Source organism: Salvelinus alpinus, chromosome 17 (assembly GCF_045679555.1).
Source record: "Salvelinus alpinus chromosome 17, SLU_Salpinus.1, whole genome shotgun sequence".
In the NCBI taxonomy this organism is placed as follows: Eukaryota; Metazoa; Chordata; class Actinopteri; order Salmoniformes; family Salmonidae; genus Salvelinus; species Salvelinus alpinus.
Window position 1 is genome coordinate 30,341,295 of NC_092102.1, and position 27,125 is coordinate 30,368,419.

General features: G+C 47.5%; 1 protein-coding gene across 2 annotated transcripts in view; it reads right to left on the minus strand.

Annotated features, from left to right (window-relative positions):
- The window catches only part of sema3b (sema domain, immunoglobulin domain (Ig), short basic domain, secreted, (semaphorin) 3B), a 124,209-nt gene extending 119,487 nt beyond the window's left edge, over window positions 1-4,722 (minus strand). For both annotated transcript variants that reach the window (XM_071348497.1, XM_071348499.1), the window contains exon 1: window positions 4,456-4,722. The gene's annotated coding sequence lies outside the window, so the exon portion shown is untranslated. The remainder of the gene's footprint in view (window positions 1-4,455) is intronic.
- Between the last annotated feature and the right edge of the window lie 22,403 nt (window positions 4,723-27,125).

Below are 27,125 nucleotides of genomic sequence, written 5' to 3' on the forward strand. Positions count from 1 at the left end.
TGTGACAGGTGAGGAGTGACAGGTAAGGGGCACTTTACTGCACGCACTCAGCAGCGTATCAGCAGGCCTGGCTGTCTCGTTATCAGGCAGGCACCCGGCAGAACAGCCAAATCTCCTCTCTAAGCCCCCGAGGCGGGCGAACGCTCCCTTTACCTCAGCTCTGAGGGGCCAATGGGGGGAGGAGGAGGGGGAGGAGAAGAAGGGGAGAGACTCGTTATTTTCTCATCTCCTATTGTAAAGCTATCTAATTCTCCTCTCCTTCACCTCTGGCTTTTTCTACATAGTAGAGGTGATGGATTCTCACCTGCAGCCTGAACCCCAAACACACACATCACACATCACACACACACACACACACACACACACACACACACACACACACACACACACACACACACACACACACACACACACACACACACACACACTGCACACACAAATTCTGTATTTGCAGACACATATGCCAGGGTACAAACACACACACACGGCTCTGCACATTAAGGCAAATATAAGGAGAAGCAGAGGTAGAGAGAGGAGGAGGCATGAGTGTGTCCAAGACAAGCAGGGAATGAGGCTTCAGCTTGCCAAAGAGCTTCTGATCTACCCACCCCTACTCGCCACACTGTTTAGTCCATGTCAGAGTCACTCCCCTCCCTCTCGCACTGAGCCCGCAGCACGGGGATCGGCTGCTATGGCTGATAGACATCTGAAGGAGAGAGAAAGGTCAGGTGGACTTCCTTGTTGTTTGGTACACTGCTAGTACACTGTTCTGAACTGCTTTTACACTAAAGCTTCTGATGCTGAACTGGCCCTTCTAGCCTCTGTTTCAACCCTGGTTCAGTGTATCGTTGTCATGTTATCTGTACCTGATGACGCTAACTGATCTAGTCAGGCTATTCAATCTCACATGGTTGCACTGTGATCTTATATAACTAGAGGATCAGGAGCTGTTCCTGGTCAGAACACTCCTGACCATACTGTACCTACTGTATGAGGCTCTGTGTTTATATAAACAGTCTCCCTGTGCTAAGTTGTTCCTAAAACCATTTCTCTCAAACCGTTCTTCCTCCTTTACAGATTAATTCAAGGGAAACATAAGGGGCAAGTGATCATTACCAGGTAATTAACAGTGTAAATCAAATGATGAAGCATCTGATTTAGTTCTGCAGTCAAAAGTGAGATAGTAAGTCTACAGGAGACAGCATGTCCACACACACACACACACACACACACACACACACACACACACACACACACACACACACACACACACACACACACACACACACACACACACACACACACACACACACACACACACACACACACACACACACACACACACAGAGAGAAAGAGAGAGAGCGAGAGGAATACCTTACTCATCAGGAGTGAGTATCATATAAAATGCCTGTACTGTTACATTTATTCAACTGGATTGAAAATAAAAATACATCTGATAAAATGTTGATGATGACAGCATTTAGCTTTTTATGTGAATGAGAGAACAACTTGTCTCCTCTTTAGACCCTCCAGCAGCAGCAAACAAGTCAATATTTCAAAAGATCAGCAGCATCCATTAAATATTTCAAACAAAGAAAACTGGCATTGCTACTGTATGTCTTTCTTCCTCTCTGTCTGTTTTTCATTCTCTCTATTTTTCTCCATCTTCCTCTATTTTTCTCCCTCTTCCTCTCTCTCTATTTTTCTACACCTCCCTCCCTCCCTCCCTCCCTCCCTCCCTCTGTGTCTGTGATGTGTAACATTCCCGTCCAGCCCAAAGCACACAGACACAGAGTCTCACCACACCGCCAAAGTCACTGCCGCTTTGTAGCCCAGCCTCTGGCCTGCACTCACCACAAGGAGTGAGAGAGAGAGAGAGAGAGAGAGAGAGAGAGAGAGAGAGAGAGAGAGAGAGAGAGAGAGAGAGAGAGAGAGAGAGAGAGAGAGAGAGAGAGAGAGAGACAGAGAGAGAGACAGAAAGAGAGAGAGACAGAGAGAGAGAGAGACAGAGAAATAGACTGACTAGATCTACATACAGTGGGGAGAACAAGTATTTGATACACTGCCGATTTTGCAGGTTTTCCTACTTACAAAGCATGTAGAGGTCTGTAATTTTTATCATAGGTACACTTCAACTGTGAGAGACGGAATCTAAAACAAAAATCCTGAAAATCACATTGTATGATTTTTAAGTAATTAATTAGCATTTTATTGCATGACATAAGTATTTGATACATCAGAAAAGCAGAACTAAATATTTAGTACAGAAACTTTTGTTTGCAATTACAGAGATCATACATTTCCTGTAGTTCTTGACCAGGTTTGCACACACTGCAGCAGGGATTTTGGCCCACTCCTCCATACAGACCTTCTCCAGATCCTTCAGGTTTCGGGGCTGTCGCTGGGCAATACGGACTTTCAGCTCCCTCCAAAGATTTTCTATTGGGTTCAGGTCTGGAGACTGGCTAGGCCACTCCAGGACCTTGAGATGCTTCTTACGGAGCCACTCCTTAGTTGCCATGGCTGTGTGTTTCGGGTCGTTGTCATGCTGGAAGACCCAGCCACGACCCATCTTCAATGCTCTTACTGAGGGAAGGAGGTTGTTGGCCAAGATCTCACGATACATGGCCCCATCCATCCTCCCCTCAATATGGTGCAGTCGTCCTGTCCCCTTTGCAGAAAAGCATCCTCAAAGAATGATGTTTCCACCTCCATGCTTCACGGTTGGGATGGTGTTCTTGGGGTTGTACTCATCCTTCTTCTTCCTCCAAACACGGCGAGTGGAGTTTAGACCAAAAAGCTCTATTTTTGTCTCATCAGACCACATGACCTTCTCCCATTCCTCCTCTGGATCATCCAGATGGTCATTGGCAAACTTCAGACGGGCCTGGACATGCGCTGGCTTGAGCAGGGGGACCTTGTGTGCGCTGCAGGATTTTAATCCATGACGGCGTAGTGTGTTACTAATGGTTTTCTTTGAGACTGTGGTCCCAGCTCTCTTCAGGTCATTGACCAGGTCCTGCCATGTAGTTCTGGGCTGATCCCTCACCTTCCTCATGATCATTGATGCCCCACGAGGTGAGATCTTGCATGGAGCCCCAGACCGAGGGTGATTGACCGTCATCTTGAACTTCTTCCATTTTCTAATAATTGCGCCAACAGTTGTTGCCTTCTCACCAAGCTGCTTGCCTATTGTCCTGTAGCCCATCCCAGCCTTGTGCAGGTCTACAATTTTATCCCTGATGTCCTTACACAGCTCTCTGGTCTTGGCCATTGTGGAGAGGTTGGAGTCTGTTTGATTGAGTGTGTGGACAGGTGTCTTTTATACAGGTAACGAGTTCAAACAGGTGCAGTTAATACAGGTAATGAGTGGAGAACAGGAGGGCTTCTTAAAGAAAAACTAACAGGTCTGTGAGAGCCGGAATTCTTACTGGTTGGTAGGTGATCAAATACTTATGTCATGCAATAAAATGCAAATTAATTACTTAAAAATCATACAATGTGATTTTCAGGATTTTTGTTTTAGATTCCGTCTCTCACAGTTGAAGTGTACCTATGATAGAAATGACAGACCTCTACATGCTTTGTAAGTAGGAAAACCTGCAAAATCGGCAGTGTATCAAATACTTGTTCTCCCCACTGTATATCTACAGTAGAGCACTCCATAGAGACCCAGACACAGTCATACTGTTAAGCTGAGATGCTCAGGAGTGTTCAGTGTCCAGGGGAGATGTGGTTTTTGAGTAAGACACTGGGTTAAAAGGCTGAAGGTACCAAGGATTATTGGAGATGACAGACACAGACACACAGATGAAATACTATATTGGTTTCAGATATTAGCTGCCTGTATGTGGGATACTCTCTCAATGTAATCTGCACTACTTTAGAGGAAGGAGAGAAAGAGACGGAGAAAGAGAGGAATAAACTCCCTTCGTTAAAATTAGCCATTTACAAAACATGCAGAAAGGAGATAAAAGCCAGAGCTAAATTAGATTAAAGTGCAGATGTGACACTGTGGAAAGATGGGGAGGGATGGAGGGAGAGAGAGAGTTGGGCTGTACGGGATTTCAGGTGTCCCGCTGGTCAATATTAGGAGAAATCATCTGAACAGGTAAATGGAAATTTGTACTAATATGCTTACTTTTACTTAAAACGGACACTCTAGCACAAGCACCTAACTGGCATTTCAGAGAACTGTTGTGAGAAATGTTGAATCTCCAACTGAAAAAGGACCACTTTCTCACACTTTCCAATTGAAAAACACCACTAGGCTGTGAGCAAAGCAAACATGAACCTATAACTCCACTACAACAACACTGACCAGTTCACTCACACAAACACAACCACACTGACAAACACTCTGCTTCCAAACTACTGTTTAAATAACAGACATGATAAACACACCCCAATAACAACCACTATAGCACTGGGAAATAAGGAAAGGAATGTCTTACCTTTGTACTCTGTGTGTTCCTGGTACTGTAGCGCTCCTAGGTCCGTGTCTCTCTGTCTGTGACAGGTGCCATGGTGGAGCAGTAGAGTCCAGAGTAAGGAAAGGTAGTCTCTCTTGCTCTTGCTCTCTCTCTCTCTGGGCTGTAGAGAAGGGGAAGACATTCAGGGAGTGGGACAGAGCATAGTAGTTCTCTCACACTCTTTCCCTCTGCCTTTTGGTTCTTTCTTTGACTGATATACTCTATCACTCTCCCACTGCTCAACGGCTCTCTCTCTCTCTCTCTCTCTCTTTCTCTCTCTCTCTCTCTCTCACACCCTCCTCCTTCTTTTGAAGCCACTCCCTCTGCAATGGTCCAAAGGTAAAGTCCTTCCCTCCCTCTCCTCTCTTATTCCTTCTCTCTCATTCCCTCTCTCTCTTCTCCTCTCTCACTCCCTCTCTTTCCTCTCCTCTCTCATTCTCTCTCTCTCCTCTCCTCTCTCATCCCCTCTCTCTCCTCTCCTCTTTCATTCCCTCTCTCTCCTCTCTCATTCCCTCTCCTCTCTCATTCCCTCTTTCTCATTCATTCTCTCTCCCCTCTCTCATTCCCTCTCTCTCATTCCTTCTCTCTCCTCTCCTCTTTCATTCCCTCTCTTTCTTCTCCTCTCTCATTCCCTCTCTTCTCTCATTCCTTCTCGCTCCTCTCTCATTCCTTCTCTCTCCTTTCCTCTCTCATTCCCTCTCTCTCATTCCTTCTCTCTCCTTTCCTCTCTCATTCTCTCTCTCTCATTCCTTCTCTCTCCTCTCCTCTCTCATTCCCTCTCTCTCATTCCTTCTCTCTCCTCTCTCTCTCGTTCCCCCTCTCTCCTTTCCACCCTCTTTCACCCCCCTAGTCCCACGTTTTGTTATTACACATTGCTCTTTGACTTCTCTCTGTGTCTGCTCAGTGGTGTGATCTCTACGTGGCTCTACGTGTGTTGTAGCTTCACTTTCATTTGACTGGTTCCGAGTGTTCCAGAGTGGGAACTATTTTGGCTAGCTATGGCTCTTGGGTTGGGCTGATGCTGAGGGTCAGGGTAAGGGTTAGGTAAGTGGCTGGCACTGGGTTTTAGTCTACAGTAGGTTGAGAGTCTGGATCTGGGTCTCGATTTCTCACTTAAAGTATTTAAAGAGGTTAATCATTAACCCGGTTGTTCACAACCGATTTGGAGCCACAGAAACATATTAACTACACACACACACACACACACACACACACACACACACACACACACACACACACACACACACACACACACACACACACACACACACACACACACACACACACACACACACACACACACACACACACACACACACACACACACACACACGCACACATATCAAATGTAAATAGCTGAAAACAAATAGTGACACCATATTGTTGAGAAAAAAGGCACACACACTATACTCTCATTTACCATTTCTGAGACATAGGGGTGTGGCAGAGCATCAGTTGCAAGCCAATCTGACACATACACACACATCGGCTGCAGGGACGTGCACACACTGTGGACAGGCTGGCATCTCACTGGCACCGTGCAGACGTCCATCTCTAGAGGATGTGGAAGGGAACCAGTCAGAAATGCCAGTCAGCAGCACTCATTATCACACACACACACACACGCACACACATGGTCCTTGGAAGAGAGGCTACACATCGAATGTTAATCATAGAATATTGAACAAGGAGAAACAGTGGCCTTGAACATGAGACACAATCAATGATCACATTCATGTATCGACGTCAGTCTCTCTGCCATCTAGCAGATGCTTGGACCAGCAGGTGTTTGTGTGTGTGTTTGTATGTGTGTTTGTGTGTGCCTGCGTGTGTGTGTGTGTTCAAATTAGGTCTATGATATCCGACACCAGACTCGGGGCAGATAAGCTGTCAGGATTACTCCGATGTCACAACCCGGATGTATGCGTGTGAAAAGGTCATGGTACTGTTGTCATCAACACAATCACAGCTCTAACATAAGCAGAACCACAGCACCTGGCCCACATTGTCCATTGTGACCACACACAAACACAGCTCTAACATAAGCAGAACCACAGCACCTGGCCCACATTGTCCATTGTGACCACACACAAACACAGCCATCATTGCCTACATTGTTTTTTAGTACAGCTAATTGTAGTGTGGGATTCATATTCTACTTTTTCCTACAGATTTTGTGGATTATGCTAAATTTCTCTGAATTGATTTGTGAGGTATTTTGTGTATGCCGTGCCGTGACTGTTAATTGTTGTTAGATTGATTTAGTCCTAATATGGTCTGTGTTCCAGATGCTCCCCACACCAGGAACAAGCCGTATGTCTTTAGTCCAGCCATACCCCCATTCCCCCTCACTACTCCAGCACACTATGACCTTAGAACAAAGAAGCCAGTCTCAACCGACTCCCTCCCTCCTTCCATCTCTTCCACCTTTCACTCAACCACCTTTTCTCTCTCTCTCTCTCTCTCTCTCTCTCTCTCTCTCTCTCTCTCTCTCTCTCTCTCTCTCTCTCTCTCTCTCTCTCTCTCTCTCTCTCTCTCTCTCTCTCTCTCTCTCTCTCTCTCTCTCTCTCTCTCTCTCTCTCTCTCTCTCTCTCTCTCTCTCTCTCTCTCTCTCTCTCTCTCTCTCTCTCTCTCTCTCTCTCTCTCTCTCTCTCTCTCTCTCTCTCTCTCTCTCTCTCTCTCTCTCTCTCTCTCTCTCTCTCTCTCTCTCTCTCTCTCTCTCTCTCTCTCTCTCTCTCTCTCTCTCTCTCTCTCTCTCTCTCTCTCTCTCTCTCTCTCTCTCTCTCTGGCCTTTATACCCAGACCTCTCCATCTAGCATGCCGTTGTCAACTATAACGTCTGTCTGTCTGTCTGTCTGTCTGACACACTGCTACTCCTAGAAAGACCTTTCTGTCCTTAATTCTGCATATCAATGGCTTACCCTACCCTCTTTCTCCACCTCTTACACATACTATACATGGACACAAACAGACAGATTTGAGTGCATACGCGTGTGTACACACACACACACACACACACACACACACACACACACACACACACACACACACACACACACACACACACACACACACACACACACACACACACACACACACACAGACTCTCAGACACATGTATGCATACAGATGAAATATACAAAGGTCCCAGATAAACCTGCCCTCTTTTCTGCCACTGAATTTATTGAATGAGGGTGTATTGGAAGAGGTACAGAGAGGACAGTCTCACACTGAATATTTGCCCCATACCATCCCACTTCCCAAGCAGTGTATGAAAAATACATAGCTATTTTCCCTATTCAATTCTGTTTACATGTTTATACCTAACATTTACCCTCTTTCCCCCCACACAGACAACCATCTACCCAAAACCTTTCTCTAAACTCAAAGAACACACTCTCCTCTCCAGGACGCATGTTTGCCTCCTATATATGAATATTTAACATCTGAACATAAAAAGGCTTGTATTTTACACTTCAAAGACTACCCTGGGTGTGCTTCCCCGTCTCTCCCTTACAGGCCCAGGACTGGTCAGTGAGAAGCAGAGAGAGGAGCCGCATAAGAATCTAAGATACAACTTTACATTAAAGATTCATGTGGTGACCATGGAGGAGAGGATAGGCAGATTTACTCTCTACAACTCACCTCCATTTCCCTCCAAAACAGTGATAATATCCCTACTACTCCAACAGAATGCTACAGAACCAACAATAACCTTGTAGCTACGGACGTTGTGGGAGACATGTCTGTGGTTGCTGTGAGAAGAAGATTGTGTCCTAAATGGTACCAAAACAAACGGGTGGCTAGGAAACCCTTTACATTCCGACATTTGAGCCAACCACGGACCAAGCCAGGCAGTCCAGATCATTCTCTGGGAGATGGAAAACACAATGATCTGGGAAGGGGGTTGGGGGGGGGTGTGGGGGGGGGGGGGGTGTTCCCTGTGCTGTGGACTGGGCAATGCTCCCAGGATGAGGCTGGGGGGCTGTCCAAGAGGCGGATCCAGAAGTGACAGGCAGGCACCCGGACCAGGAATCAGCCAGACCAGGGTGTATCACTTCCCTCCCTTCCTCCCTCCCTTGCCTGTTGAGCTGCTATCCTGGTATACTCCTCTCCACTCCTCCGCTCTCTGTTTACGATCCTCTCTTCCTCCACGTATTGCTACCATCTAACCGAACTCCTCTACTCACCCTGTACACTGCCAGTTACAGTTACCATCCTCTACTCAAATTACATCGCCCCCCTTCTACGCCGTCCTCCCAACACCACCACCATCACTACCCTGACTCCCACACCTCTTCATTTAACCAGGTAGGCCAGTTGAGAACAAGTTCTCATTTACAACTGCGACCTGGCCAAGATAAAGCAAAGCAGTGCGACAAAAACAACAAAACAGAGTTACACATGGGATAAACAAAAGTACAGTCAATAACACAATAGAAAATCTGTATACAGTGTGTGCAAATGAAGTAAGGAGGTAAGGCAATAAATAGGCCACAGTGCTGAAGTAATTACAATTTAGCAATTAACACTGGCGTGATAGATGTGCAGATGATGATGTGCAAGTAGAATTACTGGTGTACAAAAGAGCAGAAAAAAAATATATATATATATGGGGATGACGTAGGTAGTTGGTTGGATGGGCTGTTTTCAGATGGGCTGAGTACAGCTGCAGCGATCGGTAAGCTGCTTTGACAGCCGATGCTTGAAGTTGGTGAGGAAGATATAAGTCTCCAACTTCAGTGATTTTTGCAATTTGATCCAGTCATTGGCAGCAGAGAACTTGAAGGAAAGGCGGCCAAAGGAGGTGTTGGCTTTGGGGATGACCAGTCAAATATACCTGCTGGAGCGCGTGCTATGGGTGGGTGTTGTTATCGTGACCAGTGAGCTGAGATAAGGAGGACCTTACCTAGCATAGACTTATAGATGACCTGGAGCCAGTGGGTTTGGCGACGAATATGTAGCAAGGACCAGCCAACGAGAGCATACAGGTCGCAATGGTGGGTAGTATATGGGGCTTTGGTGACAAAACGGATGGCACTGTGATAGACGGCATCCAATTTGCAGAGTGTTGTAGAGTGTTGGAGGCTATTTTGTAAATGACATCGCCGAAGTCAAGGATCGGTAGGATAGTCAGCTTTATGAGGGTATGTTTGGCAGCATGAGTGAAGGAGGCTTTGTTGCAAAATAGGAAGCCGATTCTAGATTTAATTTTGGATTAGAGATGCTTAATGTGAGTCTGGACGGAAAGTTTACAGTCTAGCCAGACACCTAGGTATTTGTAGTTGTCCACATATTCTAAGTCAGAACCGTCCAGAGTAGTGATGCTAGGAGGGCGAGCGGGTGCTGGCAGCGATCGGTTGAAGAGCATGCATTTAGTTTTATTAGCATTTAAGAGCAGTTGGAGGCCACGGAAGGAGTGTTGTATGGCTTTGAAGCTCGTCTGGAGGCTTATTAACACAGTGTCCAAAGAAGGGCCCGATGTATACAGAATGGTGTCGTCTGCGTAGAGGTGGATCAAAGAGACACCAGCAGCAAGAGCGACATCATTGATATATACAGAGAAAAGAGTCGGCCCGAGAATTGAACCTTATGGTTCAAGAATACAGTGATTGACAGAGTCGAAAGCCTTGGCCAGGTCGATGAATACGGCTGCAGAGTATTGTCTTTTATCGATGGTGGTTATGATATCGTTTAGGACCTTGAGCGTGGCTGAGGTGCACCCTTGACCAGCTCGGAAACCGGATTGCATACCGGAGAAGGTACGGTGGGATTCCAGATGGTCCATGATCTGTTTGTTCACTTGGCTTTCGAAGACTTTAGAAAGGCAGGACAGGATGGATATAGGTCTGTAACAGTTTGGGTCTAGAGTGTCTCCCCCTTTGAAGAGGGGTATGACCACGGCCGCTTTCCAATCTTTAGGAATCTTAGACGATACGAGAGGTTAATAACAGACTAGTAATAGGGGTTGCGACAATGGCGGAAAATCATTTTAGGAAGAGAGGGTCCAGATTGTTTAGCCCAGCTGATATGTAGGAATCCAGATTTTGCAGCTATTTCAGGACACCAGTTGTCTGGATTTGGGTGAAGGAGAAGCGGGGGGGGGGGGGGGGGGGCGGCTCGGGCCAGTTGCTGCAGGGGGAGCAGCGATGTTTGCCGGGGCTGGGGTAGCAAGATGGAAAAAATGCTTATTTACATTTCCGATTATTGTGAATTTATCGGTGGTGACAGTGTTTCCTAGCCTCAGTGCAGTGGGCAGCTGAGAGGAGGTGCTCTTATTCTCCATGGACTTTACGGTGTCCCAAATCTTTTTGGAGTTAGTGCTGCAGGATTCAAATTTCTGTTTGAAAAAGCTAGCCTTTGCTTTCCTAACTCACTGTGTATATTGGTCCCTGACTTCCCTGAAAAGTTGCATATCGCGGGGACTATTCGAAGCTAGTGCAGTGCGCCACAGGATGTTTTTGTGCTGGTCAAGGGCAGTCAAGTCTGGAGTGAACCAAGGGCTATATCTGTTCTTAGTTCTACACTTCTTGACAGTGGAATGCTTATTTAAGATGGTGAGGAAGGCACTTTTGAAGAACAACCAGGCATCCTCTACTGCCAGGATGAGGTCAATATCCTTTCAGGATACCTGGGCCAGGTCATTTAGAAAGGCCTGCTCGCAGAAGTGTTTTAGGGAGCGTTTGACAGTGATAAAGGGTGGACGTTTGACCGCGGACCCATAACGGACGCAGGCAATGAGGCAGTGATCCTGGTTGAAAACAGCAGAGGTGTATTTAGAGGGCAAGTTGGTCAGGATGATATCTATGAGGGTGCCCATGTTTACGGATTTAGGGTTGTACCTGGTAGGTTCCGTGATAATTTGTGTGAGATTGAGGGCATCTAGATTAGATTGTAGGAGTGCTGGGGTGTTAAGCATATCCCAGTTTAGGTCACCTAACAGTACAAACTCTGAAGATAAATGGTGGGCAATCAATTCACATATGGTGTCCAGGGCACAGCTGGGAGCTGAGGGGGTCTATAACAACAGTGAGAAACTTATTTCTGGAGAGATGTATTTTTAAAAGTAGAAGCTCGAACTGTTTGGGCATAGCCCTGGATAGTAGGACAGAACTCTGCAGGTTATCTCTACAGTAGATTGCAACTCCGCCCCCTTTAGCAGAAAATGTTGTAATTTGGGATGGAAATTTCAGAATTTTTGGTGGCCTTCCTAAGCCAGGATTCAGACACGGCTAGGACATCAGGGTTGGCGGAGTGTGCTAAAGCAGTGAATAAAGCAAACTTAGAGAGGAGGCTTCTGATGTTAACATGCATGAACCCAAGGCTTTTACGGTTACAGAAGTCAACAAATGAGAGCACCTGGGGACACACAAGGCCTGGGTTAACCTATACATCACCAGAGGAACAGAGGAGGAGTAGGATAAGGGTACGGCTAAAGGCTATAAGAACTGGTCGTCTAGTGTGTTCGGAACAGAGAGTAAAAGGAGCAGACTTCTGGGCGTAGTAGGATATTCAGTGCATAATGCACAGACAAGGGCATGGTAGGGTGCGAGTACAGCGGAGGTAAACCTATGCATTGAGTGACGATGAGAGAGGCTGCATCTCTGGAAGCGCCAGTTAAGCTAGGTGCGGTCTCCGAATGTGTGGGGGGTGGGGCAAGGGAGGTAACCGAGGCATGTAGAGCGGGACTAGGGGCTCCGCAGTAAAACAAAACAATGAGAGCTACCCTAAACAACAGTATACAAGGCACATTGACATTAGAGGGAGGCATAAAGCAATCACAGGTGTTGATTGGGAGGGCTAAGACATCAACGGGTAAACAGCTAAGACAACAACAACGGGTAAACAGCTAAGACAACAACAACGGGTAAACAGCTAAGACAACAACAACGGGTAAATGGCGATGAATGGTCAGAGAGGGTCAGTTAGCTACACACAGGGCCTGAGTTCGGTACCGTGTTAATGAACAGTCCAGTAGGCATCAGCTATGTAGCCGAGTGATCATAGGGTCCAATAAGCAGCAATAGATGAAACAGGGAGCCACTCGGCAGTCGTCACTACACTAGGTGAGCGGGAGACACTGCGCTCAGAGAGTTAGCGGGCCGGGGCTAGTAGCTGGGTCCACACTGACATCAACGACGCAGAGGCCGGTTGAGAGCACATCGGCCCGAAATACGCCAGCAGACCAGTCATGATGGATCGGCGGGGCTCCGTGTCGACAAAGGGTCCAGGCCAATTGGAAAGAGAGGTATTGTAGTTGGTGTACTTCTTTGCTAGCCGGGGGAATGGGCCTAGCTCGAGGCTAACTGGTGCTTGCTTCTGGACAAGAGCGTTAGCGAAGATAGTCACTCGGTAGCAGCTGACATTAGCTTCCAGTTGGGTAAGCCCACACTCCTCTTCCAAACATCTATCTTTCCTCTCCTCTAATTAGACCTGTCCAGTTTATCTCTAAGTATGTCTACTCCCACACTGATGTTAACCTGTCACTGGGAGTGGAGGATGGAGAGAGGACTGACTATCCATCTCTCTGCATCTATCTCTCTCTCTCTCTCTCTCTCTCTCTCTCTCTCTGCATCTCTCTCTCTCTCTCTCTGCATCTCTCTCTCTCTCTCTCTCTCTCTCTCTCTCTCTCTCTCTCTCTCATGCTTCGTAAACAACAGGTGTAGACTAACAGTGAAATGCTTACTTTCGGGTCCTTCCCAACAATGCAGAGAGAAAATAAAATAGATGAAATGATAGAAAAGTAAAACACAGAACAAGAAAAGTAATAATAAATACACAATGAGTAATGATAACTTGGCTATATACACGTTTACCAGTACCGAGTCGATGTGCAGGGTTACGAAGAAATTGAGGTAGACAGTACGAAGAAATTGAGGTAGTCTGGATTGAGGGAATGATGAACGGAGCAAAGTACAGAGAGATCCTTGATGAAAACCTGCTCCAGAGGACTCAGGACCTCAGACTGGGGCCAAGGTTCCCTTTCCAACAGGACAGCGACCCTAAGCACACAGCCAAGACAACACTGGAGTGGCTTCGGGACAAGTCTCTTAATGTCCTTGAGTTGCCCAGCCAGAGCCCGGACTTGAACCCGATCTATCATCTCTGGAGAGACCTGAAAATAGCTGTGGAGAGAACTGAAAATAGCTGTGCAGCGACGCTCCCCATCCAACCTGACAGAGATTGAGAGGATCTGCAGAGAAGAATGGGAGAAACTCCCCAAATACAGGTGTTCCAATCTTGTAGCGTCATACCCAAGAAGCCTCGATGCTGTAATCACTGCCAAACGAGCTTTAACAAAGTGTATATTTGCAAACATTTCTAAAAACCTGTTTTTGCTTTGTCATTATGGGATATTGTGTGTAGATTGATGAGGGAAAAAAACGATAATCAATTTTAGAATAATGCTGAATGCTTTTCTGAATGCTTTCTAAATGCACTGTATATTAAAAGCACTGCATTTTGTGGGTTGAATACTTTAATAACACAGAATCAAACAATTAATAAAAGCCCCATGACGGTAGTGACTTCCTCACTTATTAACCATCATTTATTCACATTACTTTACTTTAATAAAATATTTCAGTTGTTGTGTGTATTACATTTGATTTATTACTTTATTATTTAATTCCAATTCATCATATCATCTCTATAGAGCTGCTGCCTATGCTGTCTGACAAATTCACTATTTTAGTAGTAAATAAGGCATCCTTTTATGACTGCTGAATACCAACTATCAGTCACTTAGATCATGTATTTTCAGGTAGAGATACCTCACCAAACAACTGCTCTCTATCCCTCTCGAACGCGTATTTATCCATCTCTTACATAGCAGGCCTAAAAGAAACACAGACCGGACAAGTAGGCGCACAATGGATTATGGTCACTGTAGTTAATTTCTGAGTTTCCTGCGCTAAACTATGTAGAATATTGGCCTGTTGGAAACTACAACTCCCTACTACATCACACAGTTCGGATTTGATCTAATTTATCTCTAGAGAAACTGTGCAATGTGTACATTGAGCTCACAGGAAAAAAAACTGAATTAAGTGGAATTCAAAAAATGTAACTGTCATCGGTCAATTAGTTGTTTAAAAAGCGAGAAATAACCAACATTTTGGTTAATCACTCAGCGCTACCGAAATGACACCCTAATCCGTATATAGTGCATTACTTTTGACCAGGGCCCATAGGGAATCAGGTGCCATTTCAGCCCCAAAGAAACACTACACACTACCATGGTGTCCTGTCAAACTGCTAACTGAATAATGGCTCAAAAGGCAGCGAGAGTGACTCCTATCCTTGATCTCAAGGGAAGAGATGAAGAGATAAGAGCACTATTACTGTCACGATCGTTGGAATAAATGGACCAAGGCGCAGCGTGCGTAGAGTTCCACATGTTTTAATAAATTAAACACACCAAAAACAATACAGAACAAATGAAACGTGAAGAAAATGCAGTGTTCACAGGCACTACACAAAAACAAGATCCCACAAACAACAGGTGGGAAAAGGCTGCCTAAATATGATCCCCAATCAGAGACAACGATAGACAGCTGCCTCTGATTGGGAACCATACCAGGTCAACATAGAAACTAAAAAACTAGAATGCCCACCCTAATCACACCCTGACCTAACCAAATAGAGAAATAAAAGGATCTCTACGGTCAGGGCGTGACAATTACTTTAACACCACCATTGCCTAATTCCATGTGAAAAAATTCAACATTTTAGTGGACAACAAGATATTTGGGTGAGAGAGTGTCTTTACGGTTTGCACGTAGAAGTGTGTGTGTGTATCAAAGGCACAAGGCGAGACCCAGATGTAGACACAGGAGGCAGATGGTTGGAGTCTTACAATGTTTATTAATCCAAAAAGGGATAGGCAAGAGAATGGTCATGTAAAGGCAAATGGTCAAAACCATTTCAGAGTCCAATAGGTACCGAAGGGCAGGCAGATTCAAGGTCAGGGCAGGCAGGATGATCAGGCAGGCGGGAAAGTAGTCCAGAGTCAGGCAGTGGTCAAAACCGGGAAGACTAGCGAAAGAGAATAGAAAGGAGTACGGGGGAAAACACGCTGGTTCACTTGACTAAACATACAAGACGAACTGGCACAGAGAGACAGGAAACACAGGGATAAATACACTGAATAAAATAAGCGACACCTGGAGGGGGTGGAGACAATCACAGGGACATGTGAAACAGATCAGGGCATGACAGTGTGGCATCTCTTCTGCATACTCTTTCTCTAACATTGTTGCCTGTGATGTGGCTGTATTGTTTGAGTGCTGCAGTCTTGACCTTTGCTCCCGTGGTCCCCTTGTCCTTGCCCTGCCTGGCCCTGCCCTGGTGGCAAAGTGGCCCTGTTGCCCTACAGGCTGCAAATCCCCTCCAACACAAACGGGGCTGTTGTGACACGACAGAGATAAGCCCTGCCGCTCTCAGACCAAACACACTCATAGGGCCGTGGGAAAAGAGAGGCCAGCTGCAATGTAGGAGAGTGTGTGTGTGTGTGTGTGTGTGTGTGTGTGTGTGTGTGTGTGTGTGTGTGTGTGTGTGTGTGTGTGTGTGTGTGTGTGTGTGTGTGTGTGTGTGTGTGTGTGTGTGTGTGTGTGTGTGTGTGTGTGTGTGTGTGTGTGTGTGTGTGTCGGTGTGTGTGTGTGTGTGTGTGTGTGTGTGTGTGTGTGTGTGTCGGTGTGTGTGTGTGTGTGTGTGTGTGTGTGTGTGTGTGTGTGTGTGTGTGTGTGTGTGTGTGTGTGTGTGTGTGTGTGTGTGTGTGTGTGTGTGTGTGTGTGTGTGTGTGTGTGTGTGTGTGTGTGTGTGTGTTCAAGGTTCTTCTGGGCGTGGGCCCTGTAAGATTGTTTTGTCCTGTCACTTATCAGTGTTTGAGTGTCCTTGAGCAACACTTCTACACACTGACTACTTCCTATCCATCAGAGGACCACTTCTACACATTGACTACTTCCTATCTATCAGAGCTGGCCTTCATACGGTGACAGTGACTGGGCTGGATATGAAGATGGAGGAGAAAATAGACTATAACAGGAACAGGAAAAGAGGAGCAGAAATAGAGGAATGTGGAACAATGATAAAAAAGGAAAGGTAAGATATATTTACTACGTCATACCCGGGGGGAAAGGAATACAGACACACCTCAATGAGATTTATTGACTCCTATAGAAAAAAACGTAGGGATAGAGGGATGAAAGTATTTGGAATTAATGGTTATGTTGCACGGAGGGAAAGAGTGTGTTATGGGAATAAGGAATGCTCCTCAGGGGGATAAGGAACGCTCCTCAGGGGGTTAAGGAACGCTCCTCGGGGGGGATAAGGAATGCTCTTCGGGGGGATAAGGAACGCTCCTCGGGGGGGATAAAGAACACTCCTCGGGGGGGATAAGGAACACTCCTTGGGGGGATAAGGAACGCTCCTCGGGGGGATAAGGAATGCTCATCGGGGATAAGGAATGCTCCTCGGGGGGATAAGGAACGCTCCTCGGGGGGATAAGGAACGCTCCTCAGGGGGATAAGGAACGCTCCTCGGGGGGATAAGGAACGCTCCTCAGGGGATAAGGAACTGATAGATAGGAAGTAGTCAATGTGTAGAAGTGGTCCTCTGATGGATAGGAAGTAGTCAGTGTGTAGAAGTGTTGCTCAAGGACACTCAAACACTGATAAGTGACTGGACAAAACAATCTTACAGGGCCCACGCCCAGAAGAACCTTGAACACACACACGCACGCACGCACGCACGCACGCACGCACGCACACACGCACACACACACACACACACACACACACACACACACACACACACACACACACACACACACACACACACACACACACACACACACACACACACACACACACACACACACACACGTTATACCCACACACTCTCCTACATTGCAGCTGGCCTCTCTTTTCCCACGGCCCTATGAGTGTGTTTGGGGGGATAAGGAACGCTCCCCGGGGGGATAAGGAACGCTCCTCGGGTGGATAAGGAACGCTCCTCAGGGGATAAGGAATGCTCCTCAGGGGGATAAGGAATGCTCCTCGGGGGGATAAGGAATGCTCCTCGGGGGGATAAGGAATGCTCCTCAGGGGGATAAGGAACGCTCCTCAGGGGATAAGGAATGCTCCTCAGGGGATAAGGAACACTCCTCAGGGGATAAGGAACACTCCTCAGGGGATAAGGAACACTCCTCAGGGGATAAGGATGTGTGCCAGAGGGACAGAACAGAGAGCTGTGTTGTGTTGTAAGGATAGGTAAGTCTGCTGGAGGGATGGAGATAATGTGCTAGAGATGAGTAAGTGTGTTAGAGGGATAAGGGAGGGGTGTGTTGGATGGAGGGAGGATGAGGAGGAGAGGAGGAAGATGGGGGGGATCCCCTAGGGACAGTAAATAGGCTTATGTAAGCCCCCCAGCCTAGCAGACGAGAGGAGAGCAGAGCAGCCAGTCACAGAGGGTTACTTCTGTTGAAATGAGCACAGAGACAACAGTGATGATGGCCAACATCCCAGACAACTCCCCTGAGTCTACACACACACACTAATGCACATACACACTCAGAGACACCGACATACAGACACACTTAGAGACACCGACACACACAGACACACTCAGAGACACCGACACACACAGACACACTTAGAGACACCGACACACAGACACACTTAGAGACACCGACACACACAGACACACTTAGAGACATCGACACACGCAGACACACTTAGAGACATCGACACACACAGACACACTCAGAGACACCGACACACAGACACACTTAGAGACACCGACACACACAGACACACTTAGAGACACCGACACACACAGACACACTCAGAGACACCGACACACAGACACACTTAGAGACACCGACACACACAGACACACTCAGAGACACCGACACACAGACACACTCAGAGACACCGACACACTTAGAGACACCGACACACACAGACACACTCAGAGACACTCAGAGACACCGACACACAGACACACTTAAAGACACCGACACACACAGAGACACTCAGAGACACCGACACACACAGAGACACTCAGAGACACCGACACACAGACACACTTAGAGACACCGACACACACAGAGACACCGACACACAGACACACTTAGAGACACCGACACACACAGAGACACCGACACACAGACACACTTAGAGACACCGACACACACAGACACACTTAGAGACACAGACACACTTAGAGACACCGACACACACAGAGACACTCAGAGACACCGACACACACAGACACACTTAGAGACACCGACACACTTAGAGACACCGACACACACAGACACACTTAGAGACACCGACACACTTAGAGACACCGACACACACAGACACACTCAGAGACACCGACACACACAGACACACTCAGAGACCCCGACACACACAGACACACTCAGAGACATTGACACACTCAGAGACACAGACACACTTAGAGACACTCAGAGACCCCGACACACACAGACATACTCAGAGACCCCGACACACACAGACACACTCAGAGACCCCGGCACACACAGACATACTCAGAGACATTGACACACTCAGAGACCCCGACACACACAGACACACTCAGAGACCCCGACACACACAGACATACTCAGAGACATTGACACACTCAGAGACCCCGACACACACAGACACACTCAGAGACCCCGACACACACAGACATACTCAGAGACCCCGACACACACAGACACACTCAGAGACACTAACACACACAGACACACTAAGAGACCCCGACACACACAGACACACTCAGAGACCCCGACACACACAGACATACTCAGAGACCCCGACACACACAGACATACTCAGAGACATTGACACACTCAGAGACCCCGACACACACAGACACACTCAGAGACACAGATACACACACAGTTGAATACTTCATTTGGATCCACAATGAAACACACAAATAAAGAAACAAACTTCCATGCACACGCAGGCAGCCAGGCAAGCAGGGACACACACACACACATGCCCCATAACCACTTTCTCATCTTTCACACAGGTACCTCAAAAGAGCAGATTAATGAGAGAAAAAACCCTCATCACATGATGAGGTTATCTTACCCAGATAGATTCACCCACAGCTCATCTGTGATTTACAACCAAAACAATGTTCCATAGGAATAGATTCTGAGCGCCTCGAGAAACCATTCACATAATTTACCCTTCCCCCACCATAAGCCATAGCAGATCCCGAATCAGATCAGAAAGCACAGCCTTCACTCTCCCATTAAACCCCAATGTTACCCCTATCACACCCAACCCAACTACCTCTATACTACACCCCATCACACCCCAACCCAACTAACTCTATACTACATCCCATCACAACTACCTCTATACTACACCCCGTCACAACTAGCTCTATACTACACCCCAACCCAACTACCTCTATACTACACCCCATCACACCCCAACCCAACTACCTCTATACTACACCCCATCACACCCCAACCCAACTACCTCTATACTACACCCTATCACACCCCAACCCAACTACCTCTATACTACACCCCATCACACCCCAACCCAACTAGCTCTATACTACACCCCATCCCAACTACCTCTATACTACACCCCATCACACCCCAACCCAACTACCTCTATACTACACCCTATCACACCCCAACCCAACTACCTCTATACTACACCCTATCACACCCCAACCCAACTACCTCTATACTACACCCCATCACACCCCAACCCAACTAGCTCTATACTACACCCCAACCCAACTACCTCTATACTACACCCCATCACACCCCAACCCAACTAGCTCTATACTACACCCCATCACACCCCAACCCAACTACCTCTATACTACACCCGTTCACAACTACCTCTATACTACAACCCATCACACCCCAACCCAACTACCTCTATACTACACCCCATCACAACTACCTCTATACTACACCCCAACCCAACTACCTCTATACTACACCCGTTCACAACTACCTCTATACTACACCCCATCACAACTACCTCTATACTACACCCCATCACACCCCAACCCAACTACCTCTATACTACACCCCATCACACCCCAACCCAACTACCTCTATACTACAACCCATCACACCCCAACCCAACTACCTATATACTACACCCCATCACACCGCAACCCAACTAGCTCTATACTACACCCCATCACACCCCAACCCAACTACCTCTATACTACACCCCATCACACCCCAACCCAACTAGCTCTATACTACACCCCATCACACCCCAACCCAACTAGCTCTATACCCCAACCCAACTAGCTCTATTCTACACCCCATCACACCCCAACCCAACTAGCTCTATACTACACCCCATCACACCCCAACCCAACTAGCTCTATACTACACCCCATCACACCCCAACCCAACTAGCTCTATACTACACCCCATCACAACTACCTCTATACTACACCCCATCACACCCCAACCCAACTAGCTCTATACTACACCCCATCACACCCCAACCCAACTAGCTCTATACTACACCCCATCACAACTACCTCTATACTACACCCCATCACACCCCAACCCAACTACCTCTATACTACAACCCATCACACCCCAACCCAACTACCTCTATACTACACCCCATCACAACTACCTCTATACTACACCCCAACCCAACTACCTCTATACTACACCCGTTCACAACTACCTCTATACTACACCCCATCACAACTACCTCTATACTACACCCCATCACACCCCAACCCAACTACCTCTATACTACACCCCATCACACCCCAACCCAACTACCTCTATACTACATCCCATCACACCCCAACCCAACTACCTCTATACTACACCCCATCACACCGCAACCCAACTAGGTCTATACTACACCCCATCACACCCCAACCCAACTACCTCTATACTACACCCCATCACACCCCAACCCAACTAGCTCTATACTACACCCCATCACACCCCAACCCAACTAGCTCTATACCCCAACCCAACTAGCTCTATACTACACCCCATCACACCCCAACCCAACTACCTCTATTCTACACCCCATCACACCCCAACCCAAATAGCTCTATACTACACCCCATCACACCCCAACCCAACTAGCTCTATACTACACCCCATCACAACTACCTCTATACTACACCCCATCACACCCCAACCCAACTACCTCTATACTACACCCATCACACCCCAACCCAACTACCTCTATACTACACCCCATCACACCGCAACCCAACTAGCTCTATACTACACCCCATCACACCCCAACCCAACTAGCTCTATACTACACCCAATCACACCCAAACCCAACTAGCTCTATACTACACCCCAACACAACTACCACTATACTACACCCCATCACACCCCAACCCAACTACCTCTATACTACACCCATCACACCCCATCACAACTACCTCTATACTACACCCCATCACACCGCAACCCAACTAGCTCTATACTACACCCCATCACACCCCAACCTAACTAGCTCTATACTACACCCCATCACAACTACCTCTATACTACACCCCATCACACCCCAACCCAACTACCTCTATACTACACCCCATCACACCCCAACCCAACTGGCTCTATACTACACCCCATCACACCCCAACCCAACTACCTCTATACTACACCCCATCACACCGCAACCCAACTAGCTCTATACTACACCCCATCACACCCCATCACAACTACCTCTATACTACACCCCATCACACCCCAACCCAACTACCTCTATACTACACCCCATCACACCGCAACCCAACTAGCTCTATACTACACCCGATCACAACTACCTCTATACTACACCCCATCACACCCCAACCCAACTACCTCTATACTACACCCCATCACACCCCAACCCAACTGGCTCTATACTACACCCCATCACACCCCAACCCAACTACCTCTATACTACACCCCATCACACCGCAACCCAACTAGCTCTATACTACACCCCATCACACCCCATCACAACTACCTCTATACTACACCCCATCACACCCCAACCCAACTACCTCTATACTACACCCCATCACACCGCAACCCAACTAGCTCTATACTACACCCGATCACAACTACCTCTATACTACACCCCATCACACCCCAACCCAACTACCTCTATACTACACCCCATCACACCGCAACCCAACTAGCTCTATACTACACCCCATCACACCCCAACCCAACTACCTCTATACTACACCCCATCACACCCCAACCCAACTAGCTCTATACTACACCCCATCACAACTAGCTCTATACTACATCCCATCACACCCCAACCCAACTACCTCTATACTACACCCATCACACCCCATCACAACTACCTCTATACTACACCCCATCACACCGCAACCTAACTAGCTCTATACTACACCCCATCACACCGCAACCCAACTAGCTCTATACTACACCCCATCACACCCCAACCCAACTACCTCTATACTACACCCCATCACACCCCAACCCAACTAGCTCTATACTACACCCCATCACACCCCAACCCAACTAGCTCTATACCCCAACCCAACTAGCTCTATACTACACCCCATCACACCACACCCCAACCCAACTACCTCTATTCTACACCCCATCACACCCCAACCCAAATAGCTCTATACTACACCCCATCACACCCCAACCCAACTAGCTCTATACTACACCCCATCACAACTACCTCTATACTACACCCCATCACACCCCAACCCAACTACCTCTATACTACACCCATCACACCCCAACCCAACTACCTCTATACTACACCCCATCACACCGCAACCCAACTAGCTCTATACTACACCCCATCACACCCCAACCCAACTAGCTCTATACTACACCCAATCACACCCAAACCCAACTAGCTCTATACTACACCCCAACACAACTACCACTATACTACACCCCATCAAGCCCCAACCCAACTACCTCTATACTACACCCATCACACCCCATCACAACTACCTCTATACTACACCCCATCACACCGCAACCCAACTAGCTCTATACTACACCCCATCACACCCCAACCTAACTAGCTCTATACTACACCCCATCACAACTACCTCTATACTACACCCCATCACACCCCAACCCAACTACCTCTATACTACACCCCATCACACCCCAACCCAACTGGCTCTATACTACACCCCATCACAACCCAACCCAACTACCTCTATACTACACCCCATCACACCGCAACCCAACTAGCTCTATACTACACCCCATCACACCCCATCACAACTACCTCTATACTACACCCCATCACACCCCAACCCAACTACCTCTATACTACACCCCATCACACCGCAACCCAACTAGCTCTATACTACACCCGATCACAACTACCTCTATACTACACCCCATCACACCCCAACCCAACTACCTCTATACTACACCCCATCACACCCCAACCCAACTGGCTCTATACTACACCCCATCACACCCCAACCCAACTACCTCTATACTACACCCCATCACACCGCAACCCAACTAGCTCTATACTACACCCCATCACACCCCATCACAACTACCTCTATACTACACCCCATCACACCCCAACCCAACTACCTCTATACTACACCCCATCACACCGCAACCCAAGTAGCTCTATACTACACCCGATCACAACTACCTCTATACTACACCCCATCACACCCCAACCCAACTACCTCTATACTACACCCCATCACACCGCAACCCAACTAGCTCTATACTACACCCCATCACACCCCAACCCAACTACCTCTATACTACACCCCATCACACCCCAACCCAACTAGCTCTATACTACACCCCATCACACCCCAAACCAACTAGCTCTATACTACACCCCATCACACCCCAACCCAACTACCTCTATACTACACCCATCACACCCCATCACAACTACCTCTATACTACACCCCATCACACCGCAACCCAACTAGCTCTATACTACACCCCATCACACCCCAACCCAACTACCTCTATACTACACCCATCACAACTACCTCTATACTACACCCCATCACACCGCAACCCAACTAGCTCTATACTACACCCCATCACAACTGGCTCTATACTAGACCCCATCACAACGCAACCCAACTACCTCTATACTACACCCCATCACACCGCAACCCAACTAGCTCTATACTACACCCGATCACAACTACCTCTATACTACACCCCATCACACCCCAACCCAACTACCTCTATACTACACCCCATCACACCGCAACCCAACTAGCTCTATACTACACCCCATCACACCCCAACCCAACTACCTCTATACTACACCCCATCACACCCCAACCCAACTAGCTCTATACTACACCCCATCACACCCCAACCCAACTAGCTCTATACTACACCCCATCACACCCCAACCCAACTACCTCTATACTACACCCATCACACCCCATCACAACTACCTCTATACTACACCCCATCACACCGCAACCCAACTAGCTCTATACTACACCCCATCACACCCCAACCCAACTACCTCTATACTACACCCATCACAACTACCTCTATACTACACCCCATCACACCGCAACCCAACTAGCTCTATACTACACCCGATCACAACTACCTCTATACTACACCCCATCACACCCCAACCCAACTACCTCTATACTACACCCCATCACACCGCAACCCAACTAACTCTATACTACACCCCATCACACCCCAACCCAACTACCTCTATACTACACCCCATCACACCCCAACCCAACTAGCTCTATACTACACCCCATCACACCCCAACCCAACTAACTCTATACTACACCCCATCACACCCCAACTAGCTCTATACTACACCCCATCATAACTACCTCTATACTACACCCCATCACACCCCAACCCAACTACCTCTATACTACACCCCATCACACCCCATCACAACTACCTCTATACTACACCCATCACACCCATCACAACTACCTCTATACTACACCCCATCACACCGCAACCCAACTAGCTCTATACTACACCCCATCACACCCCAACCCAACTACCTCTATACTACACCCATCACAACTACCTCTATACTACACCCCATCACACCGCAACCCAACTAGCTCTATACTACACCCCATCACACCCCATCACAACTACCTCTATACTACACCCCATCACACCCCAACCCAACTACCTCTATACTACACCCCATCACACCGCAACCCAACTAGCTCTATACTACACCCCATCACAACTACCTCTATACTACACCCCATCACACCCCAACCCAATTACCTCTATACTACACCCCATCACACCCCAACCCAACTACCTCTATACTACACCCAATCACACCCCAACCCAACTACCTCTATACTACAACCCATCACACCCCATCACAACTACCTCTATACTACAACCCATCACACCCCAACCCAACTACCTCAATACTACACCCCATCACACCCCAACCCAACTACCTCAATACTACACCACATCACAACTACCTCTATACTACACCCCATCACACCGAAACCAACTAGCTCTATACTACACCCATCACACCCCAACCCAACTACCTCTATACTACACCCCATCACACCCCAACCCAACTACCTCTATACTACACCCCATCACTCCCCAACCCAACTACCTCTATACTACACCCCATCACACCCCAACCCAACTACCTCTATACTACACCCCAACCCAACTACCTCTATACTACACCCCAACCCAACTACCTCAATACTACACCCCATCACAACTACCTCTATACTACACCCCATCACACCCCAACCCAACTACCTCTATACTACACCCCATCACACCGCAACCCAACTAGCGCTATACTACACCCCATCACACCCCAACCCAACTACCTCTATACTATACCCCATCACAACTACCTCTATACTAAAACCCATCACACCCCAACCCAACTAGCTCTATACTACACCCCATCACAACTACCTCTATACTACACCCCATCACACCCCAACTCAACTACCTCTATACTACACCCCATCACACCCCAACCCAACTAGCTCTATACTACACCCCATCACAACTACCTCTATACTACACCCCATCACACCCCAACCCAACTACCTCTATACTACACCCCATCACAACTACCTCTATACTACACCCCATCACACCCCAACCCAACTACCTCTATACTACACCCCATCACACCCCAACCCAACTACCTCTATACTACACCCCATCACACCGCAACCCAACTACCTCTATACTACACCCCATCACACCCCAACCCAACTAGCTCTATACTACACCTCATCACACCCCAACCCAACTAACTCTATACTACACCCCATCACACCCCAACTAGCTCTATACTACACCCCATCATAACTACCTCTATACTACACCCCATCACACCCCAACCCAACTACCTCTATACTACACCCCATCACACCCCATCACAACTACCTCTATACTACACCCATCACACCCCATCACAACTACCTCTATACTACACCCCATCACACCCCAACCCAACTACCTCTATACTACAACCCATCACACCCCATCACAACTACCTCTATACTACACCCATCACACCCCAACCCAACTACCTCAATACTACACCCCATCACACCCCAACCCAACTACCTCAATACTACACCACATCACAACTACCTCTATA